This window comes from Gymnoscopelus braueri (assembly GCF_963280865.1).
Source record: "Gymnoscopelus braueri genome assembly, chromosome: 7".
NCBI lineage: Eukaryota > Metazoa > Chordata > Actinopteri > Myctophiformes > Myctophidae > Gymnoscopelus > Gymnoscopelus braueri.
In genome coordinates this window covers 56368265-56387249 of record NC_137608.1, presented here as the reverse complement: position 1 = coordinate 56387249, position 18985 = coordinate 56368265, and the positions used below count along the sequence as shown (strand labels likewise).

At 43.9% G+C, this 18985-nt stretch overlaps 2 protein-coding genes across 4 annotated transcripts in view; both read right to left on the bottom strand.

The window, feature by feature from the left end:
• Window positions 1-18985, bottom strand: part of LOC308089529 (H-2 class II histocompatibility antigen, E-S beta chain-like) — a 142324-nt gene that overhangs the window by 106700 nt on the left and 16639 nt on the right. For 2 of the 3 annotated variants that reach the window (XM_080434310.1, XM_080434311.1), the window contains exon 2: window positions 2820-2918. The exons of the other annotated variant lie outside the window; for it this stretch is intronic. The gene's annotated coding sequence lies outside the window, so the exon portion shown is untranslated. The remainder of the gene's footprint in view (window positions 1-2819; window positions 2919-18985) is intronic. 3 annotated transcript variants of the gene reach the window in all.
• The window catches only part of LOC308089534 (H-2 class II histocompatibility antigen, E-S beta chain-like), a 36861-nt gene continuing 34810 nt past the window's right edge, over window positions 16935-18985 (bottom strand). Inside the window, exon 8 of the mRNA XM_080434323.1 lies at window positions 16935-17670. The gene's annotated coding sequence lies outside the window, so the exon portion shown is untranslated. The remainder of the gene's footprint in view (window positions 17671-18985) is intronic.

The following is an 18985-nucleotide window of genomic DNA, read 5'->3' as shown; positions in this document are numbered from 1 at the left end:
CCTAGTGGTGACTGACTGCACCTCCTAGTGGTGACTGACTGCACCTCCTAGTGGTGACTGACTGCACCTCCTAGTGGTGACTGACTGCACCTCCTAGTGGTGACTGACTGCACCCCCTAGTGGTGACTGACTGCACCTCCTAGTGGTGACTGACTGCACCTCATAGTGGTGACTGGACCCCCTAGTGGTGACTGCACCTCCTAGTGGTGACTGCACCTCCTAGTGGTGACTGACTGCACCTCCTAGTGGTGACTGACTGCACCCCCTAGTGGTGACTGACTGCAGCTCCTAGTGGTGACTGACTGCAGCTCCTAGTGGTGACTGGACCCCCTAGTGGTGACTGCACCTCCTAGTGGTGACTGCACCTCCTAGTGGTGACTGCACCTCCTAGTGGTGACTGCACCTCCTAGTGGTGACTGACTGCAGCTCCTAGTGGTGACTGACTGCAGCTCCTAGTGGTGACTGGACCCCCTAGTGGTGACTGCACCTCCTAGTGGTGACTGCACCTCCTAGTGGTGACTGCACCCCCTAGTGGTGACTGACTGCACCTCCTAGTGGTGACTGACTGCAGCTCCTAGTGGTGACTGCACCTCCTAGTGGTGACTGCACCTCCTAGTGGTGACTGCACCTCCTAGTGGTGACTGACTGCACCCCCTAGTGGTGACTGACTGCACCTCCTAGTGGTGACTGCACCTCCTAGTGGTGACTGACTGCACCCCCTAGTGGTGACTGACTGCACCTCCTAGTGGTGACTGACTGCAGCTCCTAGTGGTGACTGACTGCACCTCCTAGTGGTGACTGACTGCAGCTCCTAGTGGTGACTGACTGCACCTCCTAGTGGTGACTGACTGCACCCCCTAGTGGTGACTGACTGCACCTCCTAGTGGTGACTGACTGCACCTCCTAGTGGTGACTGCACCCCCTAGTGGTGACTGCACCTCCTAGTGGTGACTGCACCTCCTAGTGGTGACTGCACCCCCTAGTGGTGACTGCACCTCCTAGTGGTGACTGCACCCCCTAGTGGTGACTGCACCTCCTAGTGGTGATTGCACCCCCTAGTGGTGACTGCACCCCCTAGTGGTGACTGCACCTCCTAGTGGTGACTGCACCCCTTAGTGGTAACTGACTGCACCTCCTATGGTGACTGCACCTCCTAGTGGTGACTGCACCCCCTAGTGGTGACTGCACCTCCTAGTGGTGACTGCACCTCCTAGTGGTGACTGACTGCAGCTCCTAGTGGTGACTGACTGCACCTCCTAGTGGTGACTGGACCCCCTAGTGGTGACTGCACCTCCTAGTGGTGACTGCACCTCCTAGTGGTGACTGCACCTCCTAGTGGTGACTGAGTGCACCCCCTAGTGGTGACTGACTGCACCTCCTAGTGGTGACTGACTGCAGCTCCTAGTGGTGACTGACTGCACCTCCTAGTGGTGACTGACTGCACCCCCTAGTGGTGACTGACTGCACCTCCTAGTGGTGACTGACTGCACCTCCTAGTGGTGACTGACTGCACCCCCTAGTGGTGACTGACTGCACCTCCTAGTGGTGACTGACTGCACCCCCTAGTGGTGACTGACTGCACCTCCTAGTGGTGACTGCACCCCCTAGTGGTGACTGCACCTCCTAGTGGTGACTGCACCTCCTAGTGGTGACTGCACCTCCTAGTGGTGACTGCACCCCCTAGTGGTGACTGCACCTCCTAGTGGTGACTGCACCCCCTAGTGGTGACTGCACCTCCTAGTGGTGACTGCACCCCCTAGTGGTGACTGCACCTCCTAGTGGTGACTGCCTCCTAGTGGTGACTGCACCTCCTAGTGGTGATTGCACCCCCTAGTGGTGACTGCACCCCCTAGTGGTGACTGCACCTCCTAGTGGTGACTGCACCCCTTAGTGGTAACTGACTGCACCTCCTATGGTGACTGCACCTCCTAGTGGTGACTGCACCCCCTAGTGGTGACTGCACCTCCTAGTGGTGACTGCACCTCCTAGTGGTGACTGCACCTCCTAGTGGTGACTGCACCCCCTAGTGGTGACTGCACCTCCTAGTGGTGACTGCACCTCCTAGTGGTGACTGCACCCCCTAGTGGTGACTGCACCTCCTAGTGGTGACTGCACCCCCTAGTGGTGACTGCACCTCCTAGTGGTGACTGCACCCCCTAGTGGTGACTGCACCCCCTAGTGGTGACTGCACCTCCTAGTGGTGACTGCACCTCCTAGTGGTGACTGCACCTCCTAGTCACGTCCTGTAAAATAATAAATATGTACAGACCAGTGGAATGCTCCAACATTTTATTTGTGTATTCTCTTCTGAAGTGTCCAGGTATTTTAATGAACTATTATGCCACAACAATGTGGAATGTCCTAACAAAAGCCATGAAGGAGTGTAAAACCCTAATCTCCTCCAAAACCCCTCTAAAAGAGTACCTACAGGAGGCTGCAATTCAAACAAAACTGGCCCTTGTAAAACTCAAAGCCTAACCCCCCCCCCCCCCATCGAACTGTTTACTGTACATATTTTAGTTTTTCGGTTTTCAAACAGTTTTTATGATGTTTTGCATAGTAGTGTATATCTGTCTGTCATTAAATGTCTCTATGAATTGAGTACAAAGGACCACAATGGAAACACGCCATAGGCTTTCTAGGTTTTAAAGCCTCTTAGCAGACCTTGTATTGAACTGTACTTTCCTGTGCTTTATACTGTTAATAAAGTATTCAATCAATCAATCAATCAATCAATCAATCAATCAATCAATCAATCAAAATAAACACATCAGAATAAACACATCAGAATAAACACATCAGAATAAACACATGTTTACCTCAAGAGAAGTTCTGGAGTCTGAAAGAGAATGAAGGAGGACCCGTTCTGCAGTTTAGACTAATCAGCCAATCAGATTAAAGATATGATGTTACATCAGCTGTTTCCGGGAAGACGATGGTGGGGAATTTTGAAGAAAAACATAGTTAGAATGAAAGAAAGACATATATATAGACAGATAGATAATATGTTTATAGAAGTAAAATGTTCTAATCAATTAAAAGCTTTCAGATGAGACATGATGGGAGGTTAAAGGTTAAAGTTCATCACTTCATATTGAAGTGATTAAATATTTTTAATATTAATAAAATAAATAATGTAGTTAGTTGTAGTATTTGTCTGTGTACATTTACAAATGTTGTGAAATGTGTCCTCATTTAACTCTGTGTACATTTACACATGATGTGAAATGTGTCCTCATTTAACTCTGTGTACAACATGATGACATCAAACAAACTGAATGTCACACATATGGAGCAACTACAGTAGTGTTACACTTTATTACAGGTAAATGAATTATAGACACAGTGTCTATGTAACACAGTGTTACACAGTGTTTAACACTTCATATGGTCATAACTCAGAGACCATTGCTCTGATCAGTGCAATATAGGACTGGATTAGAAGGCAGCAGTAAAACTCTATTAAGTATTAATTTACTTTTAAAAACTAAGGTGTTCCACATTCTCACATTCATCAGAAGCAGTTAGGGGTTCAGTGCCTTGCTCAAGGACACTTCAACATGAAGCCAGGAGGAGTCAGGGATCAAACCGGGAACCTCTGTAAACTGAACTCACAGACGCTCCTCTAATCCAAGCCTCATTACATTTCACTGATGATACCATCACGTCATGTGATCAAAGTGTTACTTCAGAGGTGTGTGTGTGTGTGTGTCTGTGTCTGTCTGTCTGTCTGTGTGTGTGTGTGTGTGTGTGTGTGTGTGTGTGTGTGTGTGTGTGTGTGTGTGTGTGTGTGCTTGTGTGTGTGTGTGTGTGTGTGTGTGTGTGTGTGTGTGTGTGTGTGTGTGTGCGTGTGTGTGTGCGTGTGTGTGTGTGTGTGTGTGTGTGTGTGTGTGTGTGTGTGTGTGTGTGTGTGTGTGTGTGTGTGTGTGTGTGTGTGTGTGTGTTTTCAGCGTCGCTGGTAAAATGCTGTTCATGTTCATTAAACATCAATCTAAGCCTCATTACATCTCACTGCTGAAACCATCAAATGTCTTTAAAAACACACTGGTCATGTGATCAAAGTGTCACATGAGAGGTGTGTGTGTGTGTGTGCGTGTGCGTGTGCGTGTGCGTGTGTGTGTGTGTGTGTGTGTGTGTGTGTGTGTGTGTGTGTGTGTGTGTGTGTGTGTGTGTGTGCGTGCTGCGTTATCTCATTGTATGCTAATGTCTGTTTATATTGCATTGTTTAATTTGTGTCATTACAGCACTTGACATGGTCATGTTAAATGTGAAATAATTACAGTTTGAGTTGAATTGAGTTGTTACATAAATATGAAGTAAAACAGTAATCAGTATTATTGAGCTTTTTACCAGATTACATTTGGTACTTGATCTGCCCATACTCGTTCCCCACAGAGGTCGTTACAGAGAACCATGTCCACACCCCCATGTGAACTTCTTCATGAAGCAACTCTGAAAGGAGAGACATTTCATGCACTGGAACAGGAAACACAAACATCCTCATTCCCTGAAACTAAATGCTCTCCCTGTATCATTTTCAGGTGTAAAAGGTAACACAGACTCTGGTACGAAAGAATATAATGATCCAGCACCCTCACTGGCACCCGTTTGTCACTTCCCGTCACCCATACCAAACCATTACAAATGAATGGCAAGTATGCATCAACAGTCTTTTTTGTCTCTTTTGTCACCTGTAGAATCCTGTGACGTCAGAGGTTGCTGTGATGGTTGCTGTGATGGTTGTTGGTGGTTTGTTATGGAAAATGAAGCAACTAAAGTCAACTCAAAAAGCTACACTTTATACTTATTGCAGTGAGACTCTTCCTCAGTATGTAATGTATATGCTGCAGAGGCAACCCCCCAAAATACTGGGGACCCCCCCCAAAATAATAATATTTGACATTCTATAGGTCACTGATATCGGCATGACAGCTAGAATCTGCGTCACATGAGACACAGAGAGGCCGGAAGTCATGGTTTACATTCAGCCTTTTGGCCTTCAGAGTAAACGTTTTACAGTTACTCTTCTTACTAAGAAAAACACATTTTCTATCAACAAAGACATAATCACAACAACAACAAACACAAGTGAGCTATATGGCGTACTTTTGCACAAAAAACTAAAGAAACAGACTAAAGGAAATGTGACTTTATAAAGAAGAAAAAAACCAAACCAAACACCTCCAAAGTTATTGGATCAAAGGTTCAATGTGGTGGCCACGCCACCAGGGGGCGCCAGGAGGCAACTGGAAAGGAGAGGATTCTGTCTATCATCTATCTGTCTATCTGTCTATCTGTCTGTCTGTCTGTCTGTCTGTCTGTCTGTCTGTCTGTCTGTCTGTCTGTATGTTTTATGTTTATGTTTTAAAATATTTGTTTAGCCCTTCAACAGTGTTCAAATGTCACAGGACGAACTAACAGCCGCAGCAGCCAGAAAAAAAACATAAAATAAAAACAAAACAAGACAAAATAAAACAAAATAAAACAAAATAAATCATAACAAAACAGAAAAAAACACAAACCAGGTAGACAGTCATAACAGGAAGCCCTGGCCTGTAAGGCCTGTAAGGCCTTCACGTCTACTACATTTTAATAGTTGTTCACGACCACTAGCCTACTGCTCTGCGTTTGAATCTGTCGGGGGGGTTCGTCATATCGCGTACGCACTAGCCTACAAGTGGGCGTGCCTTCAGATCAGGAAACAGGCCGCGCTTTACCCAATCAAATGTAGTGGGCGGGATTTACGTGTGTACCGATCCTTCCCCACTAGAAACAAACCGAAACTCATTTAACAATAGCGTCCTCGGAGCAGACAAAACCACGGAAAGATATTCACATTTTAACTTGCTCTTTCATCATAGAAACAAGTGGGCTTATAACCAAAACAATCCATGTTCTCTGGGAGAAGTGGTGTTAGTGTTCCGTGTAGAAATATTGTTAGTGGGAATGAAACAAGACCAGGAGACCTGGTTCTGCCAGACCCAGAATAAATTCCTAGTACGTAACACACCTACAAACCACTTCGCATGACGTGTCAGCCTGTGTCCCTTTTATGCCCATGTATGGAGAAAAGAGGGACAGACATCCCTTTCGTCCATGTATGGACGAAAGGGACCATATGGTCCAGGTATGGACGAAAGGGGGACAGACAAAGCCTCATGTAGGCCGACCCCCTGGGTCTGGCAAACATACTGTAGTCGCACCACCGGAAGTGAAAGGCTGAAGGCAGACCAAAACCCCGGTTTCCTTGCGTACGTGTGCAATGTCGACTTCCTCCCAGAGCCAAGTGAGATAGTCAAAAACAGCAGAGGGCGCTGTTTTTCCTATTCATTTGGCGATGGGTTCCCAGATTGCTAGCCTACTAACACAAAGTAGTCCAATAGTCAACTAGTGAAACCCATACAGTGGTTTTCAACCCTCTTCATGTCAAGGTCCATTATTTGTTCGGCATTTGAGCCACAGAACCACCGTTTGATGGAACGGCTGTGCTACAATTTGAACTCCTGGATAGTTGTAGTGGACTCTGTATTTTATTTTCATACATTTCATTGTTGAGCCACTAGGTGGTGCATGTATATTGTGTAACTCTTTAGCCTCTGTCACTGTGGGCAAATTGGGCCTAATTAAGGGGAATTAGGTACACCTGTATACCTCAGTATGCTCAGATCTCCTCAGTTTGCAAGTTGTGGCTGCAGATAGCAGATGTTTGACCTCCACTCTGTTTGTGATCACCATAGGATCATTGCTTGTAAGTTTGTGGTTTACTTTCTTTGTGAAAATGCTTTTGTGTTGATATTTGCTAACTTAGGCTACAGTGTTGTGCTTATTAGACTTTGTAGCTTACACCTGTTGTTTGTTTATGGCATTAGCTGGTGTTGCATCAGCCAGCATTATGTTCATTTGGGTTGTATTGTAGCTGTTATTTGGGGTTGTGCTTAAATTCATGTCATGTGTGTATAATTTTGCAGCACTGCTTAATGTATATAGTGCAGTATACATGACCAATCAATGTTTATTTCTCCTTTTTGTAGTTTTACTGTGTGTGTCCTGCTACACTGTGAGTGGAGAGGAATAAATCCATCGCTCAGCGAGAAACAGTAAAAGGACTCCCAGTTGTCTGTCTGCCAACATGTCGGAAAAGCAGCTCGTGGTGAGATCAGAGTGCGGATGCTCATCGCAAGCATCAAAACGCTCCAGTAGATCATTAACTAGTCTGGCTACAGTAGAAGCACGCGCCAAGGCTGAAGCGGCGCGCGCCAAAGCGGCCTTCGCACAAAGGGAGATTGATGTAGAAGTGAACCAGGCTCACTGGAGGCCATGCAGCAGGAGAAAGAGGCGGCAGCCGCCTTAGCCGAAGCCACGGTCTTTGAAGCAGCTGCGGCCATGGAAAACATCGACGGGCTGTCTGGGGTGCCAGACGTCGATCAAAGCTCACCTCATAAACCATCCGAGAGAACTGAAAAGTATGTTCAGGAGCAGTATGCCATATGTGAACACCGAAGAGCCATCAGCATACACTGACGGTGCAGAGCCCGACGCTCAGGCTAAATTGGCTTCCTCAGCAACTGACAACCACAAGCCACCATTTGACCCTTCCCCAGAACAGAAACCTATTCATAACCAAGGTGAGAGGCAGTTCTCATCTCCACGTAGCCCAACGCCTAACAAACCGTCTCGTACCTTAAGACGCCCAATGGTCCATTTCAGCCTTAAAAAAGAAGATGAGTGGATGCGTGGAACACACCACAGTCAACTGAGTTTAAGAGCTCACGGTCACCCAGAGACAATAGTGCATAATGACCAGTCAACTGGAGATGGACATCATGTGTCTGGCGAATCCCGTTCCGTCTTAGACTTAGCCAAGTTCCTACCTTGATTTGAAACTCAGTGAGGAACTTGATCTGCTAATTAGGTGGCTTGGACCAGAATCCACTGAACATGCAAGGAGAATGAGGTCAGTCAACATCAGAGACCCTGCGGAGGCCCTCAATATGGTCTGGGAAAGGTTAGAGGAGTGCTACGGCTCTGCAGAGGCCATGGAGTCTGCTCTCTTTAACAAGCTGCAATGTTTCCCCCAGATCTCAAGCAGAGACCCTCAAAGCCTGCAGGAGTTAGGTGACCTTCTCCTTGAAATTCACTAAGCCAAACAGGAAGGTCACTTAGGCGGCCTGAACTACCTGGATACTGCCCATGGCATCAGCCCTATTCTGGAGCAACTGCCCTCCAATCTTCAGGAGAAATGGATGGTGCATGGCACAAGATTTAAACAACAATGTCACCTCAGCTTCCCCCCTTTCTCAGTGTTCACCGGTTTCATTCGTGATGAAGCGAGGATGAGGAATGACCCGAGTTTCATTGCTACAACCTTTCGCACCATCCCACCTCAGAGAGACAAATTCTCACCGAAATCGGCAAGAACGGCCGTAACAGTGCACAGAACAGAGGTGGACAGCACTCAACAGAAGGATGAGGCCAAAGATTCGGACAACCCTAAGAAGCAGTGTCCTATTCATAAACAACCGCACCCTCTGCACAAGTGTAGAGGTTTCAGACTAAAGCCCCTGGAGGAACGAAAGGCCTTCCTTAAAGAGAACGGTATATGTTTCCGTTGCTGTGCCTCAACTTCACACCAAGCAAAGAACTGCAAGGCTGTCATTCAATGTTCTGAGTGTGACAGTGACAGGCACATTGCAGCCCTTCATGCTGGCCCAGCAGCCTGGACAGTGAAGCCAACCTCTGAAGAGGATGGTGGGGAGGAAGAGGACTCTCCCTCCTCTTCATGGTAGTGTATGTGATATCCTCACAGATACCAGGCGGGGAGTGTGCTGGACTCTGTATTTTATTTTCATATATTTCATTGTTGAGCCACTAGGTGGTGCATGTATGTTGCCTGTATACCTCAGTATGCTCATATCTCCTCAGTTTGCAAGTTGTGGCTGCAGATAGCAGATGTTTGACCTCCACTCTGTTTGTGATCACCATAGGATCATTGCTTGTAAGTTTGTGGTTTACTTTCTTTGTGAAAAAAATGGTTTTGTGTTGATATTTGCTAACTTAGGCTACAGTGTTGTGCTTTATTAGACATTGTAGCTTACACCTGTTGTTTGTTTATGGCATTAGCTGGTGTTGCATCAGCCAGCATTATGTTCATTTGGGTTGTATTGTAGCTGCTCTGCTGTTATTTGGGGTTGTGCTTAAATTCATGTCATGTGTGTATAATTTTGCAGCACTGCTTAATGTATATAGTGCAGTATACAATGTATACTGCACTATATACATTAAGCAGTGCTGCATAACCAATCAATGTTTATTTCTCCTTTTTGTAGTAGTGAGTGAGTGGAGAGGAATAAATCCATCGCTCAGCGAGAAACAGTAAAAGGACTCCCAGTTGTCTGTCTGCCTAGTTGGAAAAGGGGGCACTTTTTGACAAGGGCGGAATAATAGTCCTTTTGAACTCACCCATTTCTGTTCTCAAGGTCAATATTGGGTTTTAACCCAAACACTTCTATTCTTTTTCTTTGTATTATTCACTAAAACCATGACCAGCTCATCATCACTTGAGGTTGTAGACTCCATTGTTTCTCCGTGGCGTGAAAAAACTCGCCACAGATAACTTTATTGACGTTATGAATTGTATACGCACATACACGTCGAGTTCAACGACGGCGCCATCGCCACCATCAGGATGAGCAAGGAGGACGCGCTCAGGACGGTGCTGCTGGACCTGTGAGCGCCCCGTACCTACCTGCCATGTCGTTGTCGTGCACTACTAGTGTCCTTAGCCCATGCCAACCCTCTCTAGACTTATAGTGAGGGAAATATGTAACAAAAAATGGCTCAGTTGTTCACTTCCGGCAGAAAGTGTGAAAATTTGCATATGTCATGTTTGAAGTATGCTGATTTCAAAATTTGTCGGATTCAAGCACTTTTCCCATGGGATCTGGTCGTAAAATGAGAATTAAAGATGGCCGCCAACGTTTTTGGTTCAATTAGGTTTTGTATTCCAATCTTTGACACCTCATCACTTTTGAATGTGAAACAAGTTTGTTTTGATAAAATCCAAATTGTAATGCAGCAATACTTTGACATTTTCAGTTTCTGTAGATTAATTTAGCAGATTACGGTCTGTTTTTATGGCAAATTTGATTGAAACCAGTGTTACTCCAAAGTGCTTCATCTGAGCCTCATGATGTTGGTGTCTCTACCTATGTTTTCAGGGGTATTCTTTCACATGAGATCATATTACTGGGTTCACACTTATTTAATATTTTTGTAGCAACAGTGAAAACTCATTCTTCAAAAATAGCATATTAGATGGTTGGCAGTGCATGTAACGGACCTTCAGGAACTTCCAAATGATTCCCCAGATACCCATCGTGAATTTGTCAAGGGGAACTTTGTCATCGCACAAGTTCTCTGCTTTGGCACACGATCAGATGCATGAACAGCAGAACGCTATTGTGAAAGGTGATGGCGGAATTGTTGGAATTACTGAGAATGAGGGGGCTCTTCGCCAGTGGTTGGTGGCTGGTCCCGAAATAGCCAGGATCCTAAATGAGTTTGAAGACCAGTTTCAGGGACGGAGGAAAACTGATCCACCACGAGCAATCCAGAAAGCCTTTGCATCAGATCTCAATAATGCAATCAGTACGTTCGAAAAGCTGGGGAATCGATTCTCAGAAGACAGTAACGACTTGTATGTGCTTGACACCAAAGTCATCATGCCTGATGAAGTGGTAGCCACAGTGCGATCTGTGGAGGACATTGGCAAAACACAATTTGATGGATTTGTAGAGAAGCGAATCAAGGATCCTTCTATCAATTTTTATGATAACATTGCAAAGAACAATCACCTCTGTTCAAATCAAAGCTGAGGAAAACATCTTCAAAGTCTCAGGTGAAGATAACAAGTATGAAGAGTGACGTGCAGCTGTTTTCACAAATGTACATTGCTAGCCAAGCTAGAGATGGTGATCTTGACACATTCTTTGAACACGAGTGCCATGCGTGGCCACCGGCATTGGCTGAAGGTATCAATACAATGTGCCCACCAATCGGTAAAGCTGATCTCTTGCCCTGTTTGGAAACTTTAGCACCAAATCCTGGTGATACCCCCAAAGGAGTAGTTTGTATTTTTGATGGTGCATCAGTTATAGCCTAAGAAGTGTAACAGTGTGGTCAGTACATTCGGTGACTATGCAGAAACAGTTCCTTCCGCACATTGCACGAAAGTTGAATGAGGAGACTGTGATGCGTGTTGATGTGGTGTGGGACACGTACAGAACGGACAGTCTCAAGGAAGGAACCAGGCTTGGTCGTGGCATCGGCATACCACTCCATGTGACTGAACAGACATCCGTGCCACGAAACTGGAGCAGCTTCCTTCGAGTAGATTCCAACAAAAATACATTATTCTGCTGCTCTAGAAACAATGGTTGTTCCGGATGGGAAAACACTTCTCACAACCTATGAAGAAGCCCCCTTCAGATGTTTCTCAACTTCAACCATGTACATACACATGAAGAGGCTGATTCGCGAATGTTCTTACATGCCTGGCACGCCTACCAGCGGGGGTACTCTGAAGAAAGTGAACGAGGCACGCAAGCAGCTATTTACTCATGGAAATCGCAAAGTGGAAAATATTCCACCCACAAAGGAGGCACTTCGTCAACATGTGAAGAGAGCAGTATTTCAAGCTGGTCACATCTGGGGACAATCCCAAATTGCCAACCCAGAGATTCCTTCACCTGCAGATTGGGGATGGGTGAAAAGTTAGGACGATGGCTGGTGTCCATTTTGGACGGTGATGGCAGAGGTGGCGTCTAAAGGGTGTCGAGAGCTGATCAAATGCATGTGTAAAAAACGGTGTGCTGGAAAATGCAAATGTTTTGCGGCTAATCTACCATGCACAGAACTGTGTTTCTGTTCAGGACAATGCTTCCAAGAAGAACAGAGTAGGACAGATTAAATAAACAAGTTAATGAGAAATAAATGTATTGTCCCACAAGTGGAAAAGCTCTACGTCCTCCCGGTGGAGGCTCCTCACTGGCAGGTGAGTCAGTAGAATACAACAGCAGTGACAACACACAAGTGTGTGTGGGGAGGAATCAATTGGCATAATGACTAAATTTAGACTGGCCAAAACCTATAACAATTCCATAAAAGGCCGTACCAAACTTTTCTCAGTTGATTCTTATGTATTTTTTCCCGTATAATCCATTTCTGCCATGTACATTTTTGTATTGTGCATAATTAATTCGATAATTAGCATATTTGCGGCAAATATGCTAATTATCTCATTAATAAGTCAGACGCTTTGGTCTGACTTCTTGGATCCGGCAATTTTTTAATTCAGCGCCCAAAAATACCCCTAGGTGCAAAATTTCACACTTTCTGCCGGAAGTGAACAACTTTTTCACATATTTCTCCCACTAGTTTGGGAGAGCTTGGGGAGGAACTTGCTTTGAAACATGTTTTATCCCCATGTTTAACACTAGCCTAACGCTATGCTACATGCCTTCTTTTGCTTTAGAAATGTATTTTGGAAAAAAAAGATAATTGTTTTCCTTTTCATGCTTTTTAAATTAAATGCATCCCTGGATTGGGAAGGGATCGTGTAAATATTGTTGTGAATTTTGCCTATTTGCTGTTTGCCAAATCCAACGAGTATTATTATTATTTTCATGATTTTTTTTTTCCTTTCTTTGCTGTTTAAATTCATCCCAACGTTTTACATGAGCAAACCCATAGCTGGAGTGGTCAAACCCATAGCTGGAGTGGTCAAATCCATAGCTGGAGTGGTCAAACCCATAGCTGGAGTGGTCAAACCCATAGCTGGAACCGTCGTCCATGTTAAACCCCATAGCTGGAGTGATCACCCATTGTTGTGCCTTCCTGGCTGCCCTTAATGCCACTGGTTCTCAAACATTTTCATGTCAAGGACCCCGAAATGTATTTGTCCCCTATCTGAGAATATTGGTGCCAGGGACCCCCATAGAAGATATGTGTTGTTCAAATATTTCTAATATTCCTAATTTTGCTAATCTTTACCAGATTATTATTATTATTTTTAAATAGCTGTATCTGGGTTTAAAGTCCTTAAACTGAGTTTGATGCTATATTAACACATTTTGCTGGGGACCCCCTGGGAACCCCTTCAAGGACCCCTGGGGGTCCCCTGACCCCACTTTGAGAACCACTGGTTTTATGTTACATCCCACTGAGCATTTTTCGGGCTATTAGACGTCTAAAATACGTCTAAGGGCTCGGGGCTAAAATAGGGTTATAATTGGTATAACAGTGAAAGTTTTTTATATTAGCTATTTTTTAAGCGGCTATTTATAGACCGTCTATATTATAGCCGTTGAAATGACGTCTATAACATAGACGTCTATATACAGACGCTTAAAAAACAGCTAATCAATGTAGGCTAAGCCTAGATGTCTAAAAAACTTTCACTGTTAGACCAATTATAACCCTGTTTTAGACGGAGGTATAATAGCCCACTATGGCTCAGTGGGATATTTATGACAAGGCTTTGGATAAACTGTTATGTGTGATACAATGCTGCCCCCTGCTGTTCCACATGGACCCTGATGGTAGTAGTTCTAACACTGTTTCATGTCAAGGACCCCTAAAGCCTAAACTGACACATATTACCCATTTGAACACATACGCCAGGGACCCCCACAAGAGCTACGGCAGTGATTCAAGGACCCCCCTGTTTGATATGCATTAGACCAAGGACCCCCATTTAATACCATTTTGATCATTGAGAACTACTGGTTCTGGGAGAGAGGAAGAGTAATTCTTGGTAGAACTATAGACTGATCTGTGGGTTTGGACGACATCGTCCATGAGGAAATGTGAGGAAATGTTTTTTTCGGTGTCGGCAGCCAATCTGTCTTGATTTTTAACCACTTCAGACCTGGCATTTTGGTAATGTCATTAAAACATTAATCTATAGACCACCGAAGTCTGACGTAATTTACACATCCTTTGTTTGTCTACCTGGTTCGCAGTTTTCCACCCCCATTCTGAATCCCATAGACGTATTTAACATCACGTCAAATAAGAACTGTGTTCCAAAAATAAACAAATGACCCGGCGGTTTGACTCTTATGGATATGAAGCATCAACTGACGGTGAGAAAACGATAATGTTACTTCCGCCGAATTAGTTAAATTTTCACCAGAAACAGACTGTATCAAATATAAGTGACTGACTATCATAAACGATATAGAACCTCCTCCCTGACAATATCGCCGGGACAGTTTGTTTATTTTTGGACCACAATTCTTATATGAGACGATTCTAAGATGACCCAATGTTATTCTCCATAGAGAAATTACTTCCGCAAACCTGGGGATGAACGAATGACGTCAGGACTTCGGTGGTCTATAAGCTCACAGTGTGACACAATGTGTGTTGTCAGCTCACAGAGTGGCTCATTTGGAAAAAGTTTCAAATAGCAGAAGCTTTGACTTGATTTATTTTAGAAAATCAAATAAAATCAAAGTGTTTGAAATTGATTAGAATTGATAAGTTTGTTTGCACCTTTTTGACAAAATGTGGTCATAAAAATGGGTAAGGGGAGGGGCTACAACTCTCCTGAATGGCGATCGGTCGCGGTATATTTGTTTGTAAATTTCAGTACATTTCACGGTTTGGTTTTAACCACTTAAACCCCAGTATCTGTATTCTGGGAAAACCTTCGCAGGAAAATAGCAGATCTACAAGCTGTGAGCTTGTAGATCTGCTATTTTCAGTGAAGATATGTTAATGTCGAGCGTAAACATGAAGGTCACTAGTATGGATCCCTGAGGGACGTCTGGGTTAAAGTGGTTAAGCTCCTCCCCCTGGTAGAATAGTAACTTTACGGAGCTGTTGCCGATGACGATGAAGATGGTGTGTTGCCGTGGTGATGCACATTGCTGCTCAGGGGAAATGTGATTTAGAAGATGATGTGGGGTTTGCATAAAACAACTGATCTGCATAACACAACTGCCATCACATTCATACTTCTACTTTAGATTGATTTTCACTTTCAGATATAATATTAACCCTTACTTTGCTGTGATGTTTGTGTGAAGCCAGCCAACAGCCAACCAGTCACTGTATGTTTGTGTAAAAACACAGGCCAATAAAATGGATTCTGATTACCTTTTCTTACCCCTTCTTTTTGATAGAAAATAAGTTGACAAATTAAATGAGCTGCTCTTGAAAAACATTAAATCTCCATTTCTGAATGATTTAGTCCCTATGGGTCTGTGGCAGATTGGTACGGTGACAATTAAGAAGCTGGTCTAGATCAAGGGTTCCCAAACTGTTCAGGCCGCGACCCCCCAAAATAATCACATTTGAACTGGGGACCCCCCAAAATAATCCTATTTGAACTGGGACCCCCCAAAATAATCCTATTTGAACTGGGGACCCCCCAAAATAATCCTATTTGAACTGGGGACCCCCCAAAATAATCCTATTTTAACTTGGGAGCGAGGCGTTGTGAGCTTGTAGATCTGCTATTTTAATTTTTTTTTTAATCTAGAGTCAAACACAATGTAATGCCTTATCTCCTACATTCCAAGTGCTTATCAGGGTGGGGGGTCCCCAGTTCAAATATGATTATATTGGGGGGTCAAGGTCTGAAAAGGTTGAGAACCACTTGTTTAGATGGTATAAAGTTACAACAAGAACATCAGTGTTCAACATCAAGCTCAGCCTGTGTTGGAATAATGTCCAACATGTTGTGGGGAAATATATCTATAGCCTAACCTACCAATTTGCACAGTTCTGTTTTGCGTGTGTGTGTGTGTGTGTGTGTGTGTGTGTGTGTGTGTGTGTGTGTGTGTGTGTGTGTGCGTGTGCGTGTGCGTGTGCGTGTGTGTGTGTGTGTGTGTGTGTGTGTGTGTGTGTTTTGTTTTCTGCAGGACAGCTTGCAGCACCTACTTTGTCACCTGTAGAATGTTGTGACGCCAGGGGTCACTGTGATGGTTGTTGGTGGTTTGTTATGGAAAATGAAGCAACTAAAGTCAACAAAAAAAGCTATACTTATTGCAGTGAGACTCTTCCTCAGTATGTATCTGCTGCACACACAACCCCCCAAAATAATCATATTTGAACTGGGGACCCCCCAAAATAATCATATTTGAACTGGGGACCCCCCAAAATAATCATCTTTGAACTGGGACCCCCCAAAATAATCATATTTGAACTGGGACCCCCCAGGTGATTGGAATTGTAGGAGTTGAGGCATTACATTTGTTTGAAATATTGTGAAAATAGCCGATCTACAAGCTCACAATGCCTCACGTTGCGAGGTGTTGTGAGCTTGTAGATCGACTATTTTCACAATATTTGCCTTTTTCTTAATTAGATTATTTGACAATTTGTCCAATATTTTTGACCAGTTTTTATAGTATAGTTTGTTGATTACTGTTGATGCAGTAATGCTCTTTTTTAATCTCATTACATTTTTTTAAAGGTATTAAAGAGGTTTTAAAAGTCCTTAAATTGTCCCTTTACTGTCACCACCTGGGACCCCCTCAATGTGGTCGCCAAGCCACCAGGGGGCGCCAGGGGGCAACTGGAAATCTATCTATCTGTCTGTCTGTCTGTCTGTCTGTCTGTCTGTCTGTCTGTCTGTCTGTCTGTCTGTCTGTCTGTCTGTCTGTCTGTCTGTCTGTCTGTCTGTCTGTCTGTCTATCTGTCTGTCTGTCTATTACGGTATATCTAGAGCTTTTTCACTATTTGGAAATGTTTCCCTATTTCCATGGGAACCCCTGTATGTTTTATGTCATTCAAGTATGTTTTAATGTTATTAAATATATTTTCAGCATAAAGGCCCTGTAAAGGCAGCCCAACAACAAATAATGTCCAGTGAGGGATGTGGTGTGAAGCTTTTCCAACGCGTGGTGTTGACAGTAACTCAGGTCTTCTCTTTGAGTGCATTTAAAATGTTTATTTTGAAGCAGGATGATAACAGCATAAACAAAGCCGAGTGTTTAACGGATAACTAAACACCTAACTGTGATAAGAAAATAAACCCAAAATAACTCAAAACAAACTGAAAACAAACGGAAACACACACGGTTGAAAAACTGTATGTTTCCCTCTGTGATTCCCAATCCCTAATGCTGTGCACCTGTGACACCCCCAAATAGGCTGTGCCCCCAAATAGGCTGTGCCCCCAAATTGGCTGTACCCCCAGATTGGCTGAAGCCCCGCCTATGCCCAGGTCAATCAGTAATATCACAACACCTTCACAATATCACAGCAACTTCATACACCTAGTAAACTACAATCACATTGGCTGCAACAGGCCCTTCAACAGTGTTCAAATATCTCAGGACAGACTAACAGCGCAGCAGCCAGAAAAAAAACATAAAATACAAACAAAACAAAATAAAGCATAACAAAAGAACTAAAAACTCAAAAAACACAAACCAGGTAGGCGGTCGTAACAGGAAGCCCTGTCAGGCATTCACGTCTACTACATTTTAATAGTTGTCCACTTGTTTAAAGGACACATTTGTGAAAAAGGATGATGATGTCATCATTGTGCTGCTGTTATGATTATTTAAAAGCTGAATGAACACACATGTATTTCCTCCTCTCTCCACCAGGGGGCAGCGATGACTCTCTGCTTCTCTGAAAACACACCCAGGTGTTCTGTGAAAAGACAATAAACCAATAAGAATCAGAATATATTAACCGTGTGAACATGTTAACACTTTAGAACAACAAATCCTTATAATAGTAAATGAATCATTTCTAAAGTATTAGTTAATGTATTATTCATAACTTGTTAAATGTGTGGTAGTATTTAATGATTTAAAACTATGCTATAAATAGTTAATAGATCATGAACAAGCTATTAGTAAACTAGTTAAAAACCTAACCTCCCAGCAGCCTCCCTGCAACTACTGTAACCATCAATGTAGAAACGAGTCCATTCAAACAACATTTCTACCGCCCCCCCTCTGGCAGGAGGGGGGTAGGATAAAAAAAAAAAGTCACTTTATTCATATAAATAAAAAATGGACTGGGTTGGGGAATAAAAGAAAACAGGCCTATTTTAGAAATACATATTCTAAAATGCTAAACTACACCTTTTGGTTTTATTATCATCATCACGAATCAGCGTATGCCTACGGACAGTTCACCTGTTGATCAACCATTCCAGCCCAAGGACTTCAACTTCCCGGGGAGACGTTTTGGAAAGGAAACATATAACCGATCATTCAAGCCTAGTTGGTTTGAAAAATGGCCATGGATACACTACGTGAAGGACAGTGACTGTGTTATGTGTTTTTCTTGCATTTCCGCAGTGGAGAAAAAACTGATGAGTAAAGATACTGTTAGGCTCGACAACCCGTTAGTTAACGGTGGTTTCACTAATTGGCGCAAAGCAACAGAAAAATTCAAAGAGCATGAGAGGTCAGAAGCGCACTCCAAGTCGGTGGAGAAGTTGAGTAGTCTAGGGCGCACACCAATCAGTGCCATGTTATCAGACATGGCTGCTCAACAGCAAAAAACAGCTAGGGATGTACTGGAACTGTTGTTTCGATCTATTAGCTTCCTTGGGCGCAAGGGAGTTCCTTTCAGAGGGGATAGTACTCGTGACGGTGTTCTCTATGAGTACATGCTGGAACGCACATACAATCTCCAAAAATAAAACGAGTGGGTGCGCAAGCGAGATAACTGGATGTCAGATACTATCCAGAATGAGATCATTCAAATGTTTGGCCGCGCTATACGGAGGGAGATAGTGTCACGCTCATCAGAATGTGCCTTCTACGGATTGACAGCTGATGGCACAACCGACGTTAGTACTATGGAACAGTTCTCATGCAGCCTACAATATGTGGACAAGAACCTGGAGTCCCACTGTGACTTTTTGGGTTTCTACAATGCGCCCGACTCAACTGCAGAAACCCTGTTCAACTGTGTGAAGGACGTTTTTATGCGTTTAAATATCCCCATC